This window comes from Cyprinus carpio, chromosome A3 (assembly GCF_018340385.1).
Source record: "Cyprinus carpio isolate SPL01 chromosome A3, ASM1834038v1, whole genome shotgun sequence".
Taxonomy (NCBI): Eukaryota; Metazoa; Chordata; class Actinopteri; order Cypriniformes; family Cyprinidae; genus Cyprinus; species Cyprinus carpio.
Window position 1 is genome coordinate 37,733,637 of NC_056574.1, and position 16,216 is coordinate 37,749,852.

A 16,216-nucleotide genomic window follows, 5' to 3' on the forward strand; every position below is an offset into this window, starting at 1 on the left:
AATGTCCAAGAGCATCCTGGGTTTAGCCTCCTTTGAAAGCAATGACTGCCCTTAAAGTAAATCTCTCTCCTTGGAGCATCAGATTGGAGGGAAATTCCCTCAAAGGAAATTCTATAGAGTTGCTTCCCAGATCAGTGTCAATCCACATACGTGTTCCCAGACTGTAACTGTGAGAAACTTTCCCTGCACAGAGCACTTTTCCTGATGTAGTGTCTATCTTGAATGCAGAGGGACACTGTGATGGGGTTTGGATTGGCCTGAGACAGGGGGACTCCGGAAGGTTAAGGCCTTCTTCCATTGCGGTCTGAAGATGAGCGATGCCAGAAGCCTGCAATACAGCAACAGAAGTACAAACAAATGGCATTTCCCTTGTGACTTGTGTGCTGTGACTGCAATACTGTGAGGAGCACTGTTTTTTGAAGTAAACACATGCATGTTTTGTCACTGATTCTTCAATGATAGTGGAGATGTGGCACTGTGCGTCGATTTGGAGGGCACCAGACTTCAGTTGTACAGGTTTGAATATTCCACTCAGCAGCTCTGCCCTCTGTGTGTAGGCCTGTGCATTCAGACCTTTTGTGGTGATGGTTTTCACTAGCTGGAGGAGGTTGTTGGAGTCCTCACCACAAACCAAATTCGCAAAGGTGACACTATCACTTAAAGCACAACATAAGCATTGACAAAAAGCATCAAATGCACATGTGTTCAGCACAGAGACTCTTGATTTCCTGAGTTTAACAGGCTGTTGATTATTTCCATTTTTCAACAGTTCCACTTTCAGTCTTTTCCCCCTCACAGATGGATCTGCATGGAGCCATTCAGGACAAGGAGAGAGGTTTGAATTCCTCTTTCTCTTTTTGGGTGGAAGAGCTAGGCCTCTCCAGTTTTCAACAGGGTCTTCATCTGTTGGATGAATATTTGTGACAATGTCAGACTTCCAAGAACAGGAAGCATCCATTTCTGGTTTTACATCAACACTGCAAGTTATGGTTGGTAGAGGATTGGCTTCTTTGATGTTCACTGTTGCAACAGCTGCATCTTCTTCACCTTTTTCTTTACTTTTTTGTTTTGCAGAACAAATGCGCATGTTGCCTTCAATGTAGGACAGATGTCGAGGAATGAACCAATCCACTCGAATCGGCAGATTTTCATGCTTGAAAGGGCCACGTTTAATGTTTTTGAACTCTGCTTCAATGTTGGCTGAACTTGCAATGATATTGGTGCTTCGTTGTTGGAACCTCCAGAGTGGTAAGTAGCTTGCAAGCCAGATTATATTGGGAATAATCTCAGGCAGAAAGTGCGTATTATCATGATCTCCAGTAGACAAAGCAAGTGACCTGCTTTCCTCACATATTTCTGTCACCCACTGCCGTAGCTCTGTCTGTGTTTGGTCACCCACCCACTGCATTTGATCAGCTTTTTCCAGGTCCTCACCCTCTACATCTGGAATGATGACACACTCTTCTGCAATTCGGCTTTCAGGTATTTCTTGCACCTTTCTGATATGAGGGGGACTCCAGAGCTGTCATTGCCCTCAGTTTCACTGAGAGCCACAACAGTAATGCTGCGTAGGAGCTCTCTAGCATCATCCATGGATTGTGACTTGAGAAGCTGTGCCATTGACCTCACAAAGAAATCTTTAATGCGATGTGCTTTTTTCTTCAAGCAGTCCCACTGGCAGATCATCTTGATGCAGTGTGCAACATCAACCCGGACAAAACAAGGTGGCACTTTTGCAGACTGATTACCAAGTAAGACGCCACAACACACATTGATGTAGGTCTTCAGATCAGGATGAGGAGTAAAAGCCTTGACCAAAGCTCTGAGCAAAGTCACTTACAACCTCTTTTGGAGTTGGTGCACCTGCACGTATCCATTCTGTCAGCCAATGTGTTATTGCATTAACATCATATCTCTCTGACAGCATTTGCACGACTGGGAAACTTGAGCTCTCATCACCTGCCAGAATGCCCTGATATAAGAAGACATGGCCAGACATGCCGTTTGGTCTCTGTAGTTTCCTCACTACTGAGCCAGTTGCATCAAAACTCACAGTGGGGTTAGTAGATGTCTTTGATAATGACTTGTACATGTACATTTGTGTTTGACTCCAATAGTGACAGAAAAACTTGTCCAGTCCAATGTCTTTAATGCTACCACTGTGAGGTGCGCTGTATTTTAAAATCTGCAGTGACAAAATAGGATCCTTGTCACCTAGTTCTAAGCATTTCTCTCTTGCTTTGCTTTGCGCAGGGTGGCCAAATTAGGCAGATGGCTTGGCTCAGGATCTCCAAAATCCATCAGCTTTGTTGCCTCTGATGCCCTCCATACATGGGTTTCCATTCTACCCTCACACAGTTCTTTGGATATCTGCACACGCAAGTTACCAGACATCGGACGCTTGGAACAGCCAGTATGCAGGGAGTCATCTGTGTTTTAAATAAAACACTTTAGCACCATTGGGCTATTCATTTCAGGCTCTCTGTCGCATTTTATGTGAATGTGGCCTTGACACTCCTTACACTTGCCTCTGATTTCTATATATTTCTCTGTGGCTGATGGATAGACCTTGGCTCTTTTAAAGGCAAATGTGCAGGGGCTTTTCACTTCTTGCCAAATGTGATGATTTATCACATGCATCCAGATGCCAGGCTTCAAAATTGTGTATTCCCTTTTTTGTGTTTACGAGAACTTGTTTTTGTATTGAACTGTTTCAGGCATACATTCAATCCATTTCTGAAATAGAACTTCAAGATCAAAAGTCCAGCAATCTTTTGGTCTGGGGGAAAGGTCCCTGGCTCAAAATCAGTGTCATCACTACTGCCACTTGTTTCATTATCACTTTCATGAGTAAACCCTAAAGCAGTCCAGATGTTGTGTCTGTTTAACTTAACAAAAGTGTATAGAGCCTTTGCGGTGATCTTGTTCTCTAGCTGATAACTAAGCTCTGTCAAGATGTTCTGATTAAGAGTAGCTATGTTGCCATTTTTGACTATGGCCTCTTTTGATGAACACAGAACTGTTAAAATGGAATCCCTGTCGACTGCTGGTTTCTTGGGCATCTGGCATAAGCAAAACATAATTACTCACTTAAATAATCCTGACTCCAAAAATGTCATGTGTAGTATAAACCTGTATTACTGTATTGGTCCAAATATAAGAATAAAATAGTAATAATATATAAGGACGTTATATCTTATATTACTAACAATACAGTAATGTTGATCCCTAAAAGCACAACATATTCTAAAAACTAACATGGGTCACATTTAATTGCTAGTGATATGAGTTATATAAGTATTAGCAACGAGTTTTCTGTTCAGTAAGCATTGACAATCTAAGCTCACTTCAAGAACAACGGTACAGCATTGAAGTTACTCTTACAAAAATTAACCACTGATTAAGTATAGTAAAAGTGTAGTAACCAATATTTTTTTGTTTGTTTAATTATTTGGCATATTCATTACTATTTGTATAAAAGTTTTACGACAAATATCATGGTTAAACTATGTTTAGTGTAGCAAAACCATGGTTAATTTATGGTTACCGTGGTTTAACTGTAGTAACATCATGGTTTTATTTGAAGTAACATCATGGTTAAATTTTATAAGGGTAACTAATAATATTGTGAACTGACACTGTTAAAACATTGCACTTACATTTGGCCAAAAATTTGAGTTTGTAACTGTATCAACTTTTCCTCTTCTAACTCAATTTCCAGAAGAACATCTTGAACAGAAGTGTAAGTGTTCAACCTGTTAAGAGTCTGACAGCAGATGAATATTGAGAGGTTTTTAATGAACACCACAACGACTACAAAAAACATTGATAAAGAGTTGTTGTTCTATTAAAACATCACTAGAATCCAACAATTTGGTAAGATATTTAAGTGAGGAACCCAAAATAAAATGCTAAATAAAAGCAAAATAAAAAGAAGCACAAACGAAAATTGTTATAGCACAAACTAGCATAAATGAAGCACTAACGATTGAGAATATTTTGGGTGAGTTTGAAGCGTGTGGGGGGCTGGTGACGTCATCGCCTAAAATATAATGTCTAATATTTTAAAAACCAAAGAAGCACAAACTATTTTTTTTACCAGCACAAACGAAGCACAAACAAACGAGACTATTTGGGGTGAATTTGGAGCATGGGGGGGGGGGGGGGGGGGGGGGGGGGGGGTTGAGTGACCTGAGAATGACCTTTAAATAAATGTTTTATCTAACAAACCAAAGCAGCACAAACGAAGCACTAATGATTGAGAATATTTTTGTGACGTTTTGGGTTGGGTGGGTTAGGTCCCTTACTAAAATGACCGTAAACTGAGATGAGTCTGCAGGAAAGCCTTGAAGATGTTCAAAAGGAAGACAGGACAATGCATGGGTGGAAGAAGGGAATTTATTGTGATAGATGAAAGCAACATCCACCATAAAAGGAAGGTGGGACATCCTTTTTGAAACTATTTTTTTTTAAGTGAAAACATGTAAGGTAGAACAACTGAAATACAGTATCTATTTCAATTTAAATAGTGATATTTCATGCATCAATGAATCATTTCTTTAAATTGGTTATTTTAATTGAACCCGTTCTGAACTAAACTGTATCATCAACTGTATCATCTGAAACAGTCTGCATCTCGTGTTAGCACTGTTCCAAAAAATATTCCACCAAAACTCACTTTTTGCGACGTGTCTGACAATCACTTCAACTCGAAATTATCAGTTGTCTCATAGGTTGTGATTCCATGTCATCTAATGTAATACTGCTACTGGATCTCTTCTAGCAGGACTTCAGTTATTCCAACAGTTAAGACTTAATATCAGAATACATTTAGGCTGTGTTTTATTTTTAATTAACATTTAAAAGTAATAAGAAATGCATTATATAGATACATTAGTGAATTAATAAATTAATTTGTAAATAATTAATGTAGCCCACAGTAAATTGTCTATGCCATGATTGTTTTGTTAACTGTATTAAAATAGCTGTTATCACAGGAGCAGTCGTACAGTTGCCCAGCTGATACATTTCAAAGGGAAAACAAGATTATTGTTTTTTACCCTGTTGGCATAAAAAAACAATAATAAAATATACTGTATAATAAACTATGTGCATTCTATAGTTAAGCATACAGTATTTGTAATACATTTACAATAACGCAATAGTACACAATTACATTTTTGCACTTAACAGAACAGTGACTTCCTATAGGACTAAACTGGCAATTAAAATCAGCCATCATGACTGGTGGAGCACTGGTGCAAATAAATCTAGATATGGAACATAAAATGTATTACATGTTAGCTTGTACTATCATGTTCCATGAAGAATTTTTGTAAATTCCCTACTGTAAATATATCAAAACTTAATTTTTGATTAGTAATATGCATTGTTAAGAACTTCATTTGAACAACTTTAAAGATGATTTTCTCAATATTTAGATTTTATTGCTCCCTCAGATTCCAGATTTTCAAATAGTTTTATCTCAGACAAATATTGTCCTCCTAAGAAACCACACATCAATGGAGAGATTATTTATTCAGATGGTATAAATCTCAATTTCGAAAATTGACCCTTATGACTGTTTTTTTGGTCCAGGGTCACATATTAACAATGGTAACTCTTTCTATGAAGCCTGTATTTGTAATACATTATTCAGGTATTCTTAAGGCATTTCATTTAATGTATTATGCATTTATAGAAAACCTTAGAATATGTTGTATCATCTCAAATAATCATAACAACAATTATAATACATTATAATATTTACGCATTTGTGGTCGTAACTTTTAAGAGTATGATCATTTATAACACATAACGAATACCATATTAAATCCACTTAATTTATAATTGATTATTTCATATCTTGACATTGTTTAAGATCTGCACAGTATCTTACTACAGTGGTTAGGAGTATTTAAGTGTATTTTCTTGGTGTTGTTGTTTTCTGTGGGGATAACGTTAATTTTTTTCTGAGAGCTTTTTTTATTTTTATATTAGATTACATTTTATATTGATGGTCCCCTTAGTCTACTGACTATAAGCAGCTTTGCAACAACATGTCAGCTAACTCTCATTAGAGTATTAGTAGACTTAGGATAAGGTTAAGAGTTGGTAGAATAAGTTCATGTACTTGCAAAGTTGCTTATAGTTAGTAGAATGTCTGTTGGGGAACCATCAAAATAAAGTGTTAGCAGATATTAAGCAGACAATTATACAAGCATACGACTGATACTCCAATGACTGCCAGCTGACATGTGATTTCAAAGTGTCTTATCAACAGTTATCTAAAGGATACCATCAAAAAAAACATACTGATGTTACAAAAAAAATAGTTAAAAGCAAATGAGAGATTGCACATCCATCTGATCTGATATCTGATCTTATGGAGGTTTGAGAAAGAATAGGCCTATTTTTATTATCGTGATGTAGCCCTATGGGAATTTAAAAAAAAAGTGATTTTATTTTCTTTAAAATGTACATTTCATGATGTTAAAAAATGTTTAAATAATGTTTATGTGTGTTCAAATTTAAGTTAAGCTAAAGTTGCTTAAGTTAAGCAATATTTGACTCCATTATAGGGCAATATTTGAGATTAATGTTTAAAATATGGAGTTTTGAATATAGAAATATTAAACAATTTAAATATTGTTTGACTCAATTTATATTTTAAAATGAAACTGAAACTGCCAGTGGGTGGAAGCATGTCACTGAATCATTTGTTTAATCGATTCGTTCAAACGGCTGATTCATTTAAGATTTTAAGACAGCACCGGATGTAGTGTCTGGCCGTTTTTTAGATTATTAGGTCATTATTAATCTCTTTATCGGAGAGCGACAAAGATGATCGCATAAATGCCCAACTTGACAGTTTACTTGAAGCATCACCACCAGAGCTTGGAGAACAAAGTCTTGTACACAGGTAGGTAAGGAACTCTGTTTTCGAAATTAGCACTTTAAATGTCCTTTAAACTAATAAACCAAATAGTGAAATGTTCAGAAAATATCTGTTATAGCACACAGCTGTTTTTTAAATTGGGTCCTCATATGTCTGTCTGCCTATCTATCTATCTATCTATCTATCTATCTTTCTTCTTCTCAGCTCCAACCGCGGCCTCCTCTCCAGAAGTTCCAGTGGCATTTTCTTTACTCAGTCCAGACACAGATATTTATATCTCAGATAAAGATGAGTATGAGTAAGTGATTTGATATTGTTGTTAGACATGTATTTATACTGTAGTTGGATCAAAAGACGAAGTAACATTTTGTTTTATTTCTTGTTTTCAGTGTTGACATCAAATCATTGTTAAATACAATGTCAAACAAAGTGGATTTTACGGCTGCACCCATTTCCAACCAAATCAATGCAACACGATGCAACATCCTAGACAGTGGTATCAGAGCCTTCCGATGCCAACGTTTTAACCCTGAGGCAAAACTAGACGTTGTGTTCAGAGATGTTGATGGGATTGGTGAGGGAGCAGCTGATGAGGGTGGACCTACAAGAGAATTTTTAACTTTGCTGATGAGGGAAATCCACTCATGCAAAATATTTGATGGAGAGGACTGGAAAAAAACACGTGCCTGTAATTCCAAAGGTAACCTGCTGCTTAATGTTTTGTGTGTGTGTGTGTATTTACATTAAGCATTTTGTAAAAAGTGTTTGCCTCATTTATTTTTTCTGTAATTCTGCACACTTTCACATTGAATGTCATCAGGTCTTTAAACAAATCATCTTTAATTATTAAAGATAACACCTAGTTCCCTATGAAAAAAAGTGATTAATTTGTCAAGAATTCAATACCTGTTTACACTCCATTAGTAGCACACATTTTCTAAGCATTGTTTATAGACATAATAATGGTTTTCCCATGTGTTACAGTACTGTAAAATGGAATGTACAAACTAGTTGGACAGATGATAGCTGTGTGCCTGGTACATGGTGGTGTGGAGCCACATTTTTTTTCAGAAAGACTGTTCTGTCAGGTGTGCAACCTTCAGCCCCCAGTACCAGACCTTCAAGAGATTGTGGACTACGACTTCAGAGCAAAGATGACCAAGGTTAGTTTCTGTATTACACATTTTCATTTATGCCAGCTGTTGCTTTGTTAGTAATGGTTATTTGGCGATAGTTGTAATATCTTAGAATGTTGAAATTGTTAACCTTAACCTTAAAAAGCTCTTACTTAAGGGTTTGTGTGTGCATTAAATATTTATGTATTTTATATAAGTATTTTGTTTCTTGTATTTAAAGGCTAATTTTGTGTTAAATTCATTGTCAATTTAGATCCAGTCGGCACAGAATGTAAATGACGCACAGTGTGCTATAATGGAGGCGTCTGACCAATTAAACAAAGCAGATATGTCTTCGGCCAAAAGTGGCTTCTCCTCGTACATAAATACCTCTTTAAAGAGCTCAGGATGCTTTTGCATCACTCCAGGCCCTCTTTAAATCTAGATAAACAAAACATGTACACAATGTGAAACAATGACAAAATATTACTGGTAATTTGTCAGGTGAAAATATCTGTACATTCTTATACTCACTGCTCCAAGGAATCCCTCAACCTGTTCTGAGTGAAAAACTTGGTAGCCGATTCCACCAAGTTGTCTCTGTCCTCTAACGTCTGGATGTAAATAGAGACCCCAGCATTCTTAATAACCTACAAAAGCCAAATTTGGCGACTGAGGGGAAATAGGACAGAGAAGCTTCTTAAAGAACATTTGTGTTTTATTGAGTGGACTTACTGGCTGGGATACAAGCACAAAGATGGTCCTCTAGGTCATCTTCTGAAAGACATTAAAAGGCATTACAGAGATTAAATATGCTAGAACCCAAAAATTGTTCTTTTCTTTTCCCCCCAGTTCAGGCATCAGATGTTTTGATGTTTATGTGCAGCTGTAAAAATACCGGACACATAGTAAATAATTATGAAGTGAATAAATGTTTATAAAAGTTTTTTGTTCCATGCCTAATGTTTACAGCAATTTTTGTCATGAAAAAAATATATATATCATGTGCAACCAAACGCTTAAGTCAAGTCACGATTTTGAGTTTTTTGTTGATTTTTTTATTAGTATAATTTTAGATAATTCCTTCAGAAGGATGAAGTAACACTTGAGTAATTACTAGTGGGTTACCATGATTCTTATAGTAGTTATTATTGAAAAGAACCGTATAACCATTCACAAGATACACACACACACACACACACACACACACACACACACACACACACACACACACACACACATATATATATTGTAACCGGACTTGTAACCCAAAGGCTGCAGGTTTGAGTCTCGGTACCAGCAGACTGACCAACGCTCTGTTCCTCCCTCACGACTGAGGTGAGACCCTTGAGCAAGACACCGACCCACCAACTGGTACACACATTATTAAAAAAAATTAAATATATATATATATATATATATATATATATATATATATATATATATATATATATATATATATATATATATATATTTTTATATGCATTTTGGTGTGCATATGATATGTGCACATTGCTTGTCATATGCATACAAAAACTATTTTCTGATTATATATATTGTGTCAAATTTAAACAGTAATAGGACATCAGGTTCAGGTCTGATATTAGGCTACTGATAATGTAAACAGTTTTGTGAATTTGTTTGTAATGCAGTTAAAATGTTAATGTACTCCTAGTCATTTGTCCTGCATTACTTATTGTTTAGTTTTGCATGAATTATGAAACTTTCTCATTAGTTCTCTGGGAAGAATGAAAAAATAGTAGTTATTGATTAGTTAATAGTAAACTACTAGTGTCATATGTGTGCTATTACTTACTAATTTGTTAATCAGAGTTTCTTGTTAGTTAACAGTAGTTACTAGATTGTTAATATTGCGTTTCTCATTTGTTCCTGTGTAGTTATTGATTAATGACGGAACAGTAATCTAAAGTGTTACCAAATCTTGTGTCTTGTCTCATGTCTTGAGCTAAGTGGCGGCATTAATGATAATCAAACAACAAAAGACGAGGAGAAAAATCATTCCCTGCTCTTGACAGAATGGCATTTGTTTGCCATTGGATCAGAGCGCTGCCAGTTGCTGCCGATTGTTGCATGCACAGTTTGCATTTGGAGTGCTCATCAACACCATTAGATTAATGGGTTCTGTCAGTGCCTTGGGAAGGTAACACTTTTTTTTTTTTGCCATGCAATAAATGCAATAAAAGTTCAAAGTTCAAAATTGTATGTAATAAAAGTTAAAAAGCCAGTGAAAAATATTGGTACAAGTGAAAAGTGCACAAAATCAGTATTTTGTTAAGGCAGCATTTTTGGAAGTCAAGGAATCATTGGTGCAATGGGGGAGCCCATATGACGTCATTCATGATGTCCACACAGGCATTGAGCCGGACCATGATGTCTGCTCCAGTGTAGATGTCATGAGGTAGGTCGGGGACAATGAGGAAGTAGTGACTCAGGTGTCTGTTGTTCCATCATATGTCCACAGCGCAGATGATTTTGGAGGTAGCCATGGTTGTCGACAAGGGGCTGAGAGGGAAGCGGCTGTGTTTTGGGATGTGTGGGAGGCTCTGGTGTCTTTGCTTTGCTTGTACTGTTACTGTGGTACTCACTGTGTTAATTTGATTGCACAGGCTGCCTGTGTTGCCGGTCCAGTGATTAGAGACACACTAGGCTTAGTCCACGAATTAGGCTCCTTCTTCAACCAGTCTGTGAAATTCAAGCCAATTTTTAAGATTATAGTAAAATCACAGCATTCCTTTATTTCGGTGGACTGTTCGGACATCTGCTATTCATGCAATTCTCAAACAGTACGAATCTGTGTTGACTGCTTTGGAGGAAATGGCATCCTGTGGCACAACCGATACATCAATTAAGGCCAGTGGATTTTCATGAAAAATTCCTTAAGGGAAACACTGTGCTTGGCCTTGTTATGGCAGAGGACATAATTGGGGAGTTGGAGTGTTTAAACACCAGCCTGCAGCTCAAACAGTAGACAGTATCAGGGATGTTGGAGGCTTTGAAGCATGTTAAGAAAAGCATGCAAGAGAGAAGAACAGATGAGCACTTCCAACAGCTGTTCAGCAAAGATTCTGATCTATTAACAAAGCTGGATCTGCAACCCGTTCAGATGCCTCACATCCGAACACAAGCCAAGCAGTCTGATGTACATCTTAATGTCCAGTCCTACTTCAGGCCCCAGTAATACAGCTGCTTGGACACTGTGAATACCCAGATGACTGAAAGATTTTACCAAGATGGCATCCAAAAACTGCAAAAACTTGAGGATGTGCTACTGAAAGCTGAATTGAAGTAGTGGATGAATATCCTGAATTAAATTCAAGACAATTTCAGACGTTGCAGAAATCATTCGAAGCATGGTTCCTGAAGTAAGAGGCCTTTTCAGTCCAGTTGAGACTTTAATAAGGCTGTTGCTGGTTGTCCCTGCTTCCTCCTCCTGAGGAGGCTCAAAACTTGGTTAAGGTCATCAATGTGTCAGACAAGGCTCAACAGTGTGGCTACTTGCCATGTACACCAGGAACGACTGAACAAATTAGAACTTCAAAAAGTATGCCAGTCCTTCATTCAAGTAAATGATAAGCGCAAGAAGGTATTTGGATCCTACATTTAAAATTTTGTGAAGATGACTTGAATTGTTATGTAACATTGTAAATTATTGTATTTATCTGGGGGTCTTTTGATGAGTGAGATGTTTTTAAATTGAATGAGTTGTAAATTAATTTTTTCATTTGAAATTGACTGAATATTTGTCTTTATACTTTGGTTAGTATATTTTTCTGAAAAAAGTGATTGTGATGTGTCTATATATAGTACAGTTTTTAGTTGAAAAGATGCTTATTATAAACCATCAAAATCTGAAATGTTCACTGACTTACTGTAGTTCTTGGGTAAAAAAAAAAGTGTTTTGTGAATGTGTGTGTTTGTGTATAGATAGATAGACAGACCAAACCCACCTTTTGGGTTTTGGTCCCCCACAAAGTTCAAGGTGTGGTTACGGCCTTGATTTTATCCCAGAACTTTGTAACTAAAAAAAATGATATATCAGAATTTTTTTTATCATTATTAATAATGGTGTCTTGATGGTGTTCTATATATCATTACTTTTAAAGTTTGTTTCCTGGAAACAATGTTTATTGTGGAGAGACTTGTTTTAAAATGAATATATCATATAAAACTGCCCCGCCTTTTCTGCATGCAGTATTTATTGTGAATACTTTCACCTAGAGTGATGAGGTTGGTGGCAGATACTGTATGGAAAACGAGGGTCTAAAAGGAGGCCTGGAGCTTTTAGAAGAAAATGGCGTCCATCATTACTGACCAACACCCTCAGATCCAGAAATATTTGAAGAAGTGAAAAAGCACACAATTCTGTGATGTCTAGCATCTAAAGAAAGCTATCACTATGATCTTAACCACTGCTTGTAAAGGTAGAGAAATAGTCATGTGTTCATTGCAATCATTATGTATTATGTCTGCTTTTAATCCTTTACTCCACTGAAATTGTAAGTCCAAGAAGTTGGATAAAATTGCCCCAGACAAGGACTGCCTGTTAGACAAAAGGTGGCAGCAGAGCACAAAAAAATGCTTACATCATCTAAATCAGGCCTGGAGAAAGTAGCAAAGTGGAAATCCCTGATACATCACATTCAGGATGTGCACGATCATGATCCTACATACCCAAGATGTGAGCAACCAACACATGTCTCTAAAGACTACCAGACGTCTTACCTGGAAGGCTTCCACAGTCTCATTTTACATTTATGCCAAAGAATGTTGTTTTTCCATATCTTGATGTTGATGTTTGGGAGAGGGGCAATGTATCCATGTGAGGTAACCAATGAGGTGAGTGATGTGCAGTCAGGCCCGGTTTCAGAACCAAATCACTGAGGGTGCTTCTTTTGTGAGGGTGCTCACAAATAATATTAATCCTAAATTTCAGCTGCATGAAAACAGTATCACCAAATAGGGCTTAATTTCAACAATGTGCAATCTAACATAATAGAGTATGTCCATCACTTTGCAAAAACCAAAAAAATTAAATAAAATGCCACACACACTGTGATAGGTTAGACTACTGTCCGCGCATTTAGACTGCATGTTTTGCTGCATGATCGCAAGATATGGGGGTAAAATTCCCCTCCCCTCTATGATTTTTGTTCTTTTTTATACCATATAGTTTAGCAATATCACACAAAGAGTGCTTGTTTTCCCCCAAATATCAGCACGACTGCAAATGTAATGATTTTATACTGCGTTTGAATAAACAAGAAGATAATATTAAGTAACTTACAGACACAATAGGCTCTCTAAGCTAATTTGCCACTAAATTGGACAAAAATGTCCCTGCACAAACAAATTAAATCTATTACGTCTGTTGCTAACAAAGTGTAAATGAATAAAAAGTGTTCATTTTAGGCGCTTTTACAGTGTTGCGCATTATTACCAATCCCACACGATTCTGTTGAGCTTAGGAATGCAATATCCAATCAGAGGTGTTCAGATGAGTCTGAAAACTGAAACTCATCAAATTTGTTGAATGTGCGCGTGTTCTCTGACTGAATTCCGCAAATTCTCTCATCATAAACAACAAAGCGCAGATGTACAAACAATGTAAGTAAGGGATTCATTTCGCAGTGTAGACAGATTCCGTGATTATAACGATAGTTTTGTTTTTTGGAGAGTGCAGTAGATCAAAGTCAATGACAATGTAATTACTGTACATCATTTTTTCGTCATTTGAACAACCGTGGGAATGAAACGTTATCAATAACTAATGTTTTAATTAAATGGTAATCACATTAAATACAAATTTAATCACATTAAACATATTTTACATGACACCCATGTCTGGTTCTTGCCTAAAAAGACAGGCTTATGATGTTTGTGTTTAATAGATCTGGCTGCTTTTAGCCTTACCCTGGAGTTGGTTCACCCTCCGCCTATGCATGAAAGCATGATGAAAATAATACCATAATTTGAAAGATCGTGTTTATGAAATCATTTAGCAAATTTGTGTATGTGTTTGTAGCTGTCTGTGTGTTTATTGATGGTGAAAATTAATACGCTATTAATAATTTTATCTGAGGGTGCTTTCGCTTTTGTTTGGGGCCTAGTACCCTTAAGCACCCCCGTAGAACCGGGCCTGTGTGCAGTGTATTTTGAAATGCTGCAAATACTCACAATGCAACCATACAGCACAGACCACAAAGAAAATTTTTCAAGGGCAACCCAACAAGTGAAGATCCTGGCTGGGACATGCTTATTGTTCAATATCTACTCATAAGTAGTGTTGACCTGAAAGGTGAGTTTTTTTTTTGTGTTGTTTACTTTAACACAAGGATGGACACAGTTCTCAAATCAACAGGCTCCATCAAAAAGGCAGAATTGCAAGATTTAACAGTTACTAGTCATTAGCTAATAATTGCAACAGCATTTAAAAAATATTTTGACACGAAAATTCAAGTATTTTTCTATTAATCTATTAGTCTGCATTGCTTGAACATCTGTTTTGAGAAATTATATTTTTCTCCCATTCGAAAGTGAATCCCGCATTTATAAAGGATTTATGTGCAGAACAAAATGTTTAAGGTTTGGAGGCGAGTGAATGCAATGGCCAATCACAGGAGTTAACCTTGTGGTGCCATCCCAAAGAGGTTCAAAATCACTCTCACGGACCTTTTTCTGGACTGTGCCCGGCTGGTGGAATGACCCCCCTGGTGGAATGATTAAATGTAAATGTAGAATCACAGAACGCCTCTGATTGGCCATTGCATTCATAAGCTCAATAGACTCATGTGCGATTGGTTATAATGCACAACACTGTAAAAATGTCGTAATAGAAACAGTTTAACTATTGCAGCGGCATTTTTGTCCACGTGTGTTGCCATAGTTTCTACAAGCGGAAACCGGGGATAGTGCTGATATTACGTCATTGATAGGAGACAATGACAAGGGACTACCACTATTAAAAATCAGAATTTCTCTGGATTTACAAATCCGATAACGTAAGAACACAACTGCATAAAATATGTCCCACTGTGCAAGTGGTTTTTGGATATTTTATTATGAAAATCTTTCATATTGTGCCTTTAACTGCAGGCATTAAAGAACTGATTTTAAGATGTGCTAGCACAAAATAGCATAATCACACACTAGCACTGAATGAGTGATTAAAATTAATTTTCCAGAGCGCTAAAACAAACATGCCAGAACATCCTTGTTCGGCAGTACATTGCAGTATCAACTGAGGGTGATGTTGCTTGCATTTGAGGACGCTCTGCCCCTGTAGAACCAGGCCTAATGAAGTGTATCGCAATAATAACCAAAGCCTGAGCAACATGTATGTTTCCAATAATACACTAAAAGTTTTGATCAACAGCACGTTTCATAAAAATGTATTTTAAACAGTATATGCTCAAATAATGACTTAATAACAAGCACGTTGCCAATAACCTGTTAACTTTTAAGCATGGGCATGAAACCTATAGCTTATAACTTTTTAGCTTACAGTAGGCGGCCAACCAGAGTGTGCTTTTTACAGCCGCGAGTTTGCGCGTTTGTAAAATTCTGCTTTCAGAACCTAACGGAGAGATGCCTTAACATTGATTTCTCCTCTGAAACACAAAAACTAAAATTTAAATAAAATTGATATATTATGTTTTGAGAATGGTCAACCCTTTTCCATTCTGAAAGTCTACAAAATATGTAAATACTCTGGTCTTTTTTGTCACGTCCTTAAAGCACGTGTTTTTCCCAAATCTAAAATAGCCTATAAAACACATTTATAGACGGATACTTTTCTGATGTCTGGACTCTGTTTGGGATTTAGAAAAACATAAAGAGAAGGTTCTTGGTAATGAATACATTCTGTGAGAATTTATATTTCAGGATTTGACTGTTAATGTCACGTCAGTAACGCTGAAATTGCCCGATAATAAAACTAAAAATAATTAGGCCTACGTGATGTCTCAGGACAGTTTCTTATTACTGCAATTTATTTTTACATTTATATTGCCAAAACGACTGCAGCGTTGCTGCATACAATTGAAAATAATACAAAGCAGCAATTACCATACATTAAGAACAAAAGTTTTTGTCTCTCTGGCAGATGCGAGTCTCTTTCGTCAGTTTCTTTGTCTCTCTCTCAGAAGCGCCTCATCTCTCCTGAGGAGAAAAAAAAACATATTAT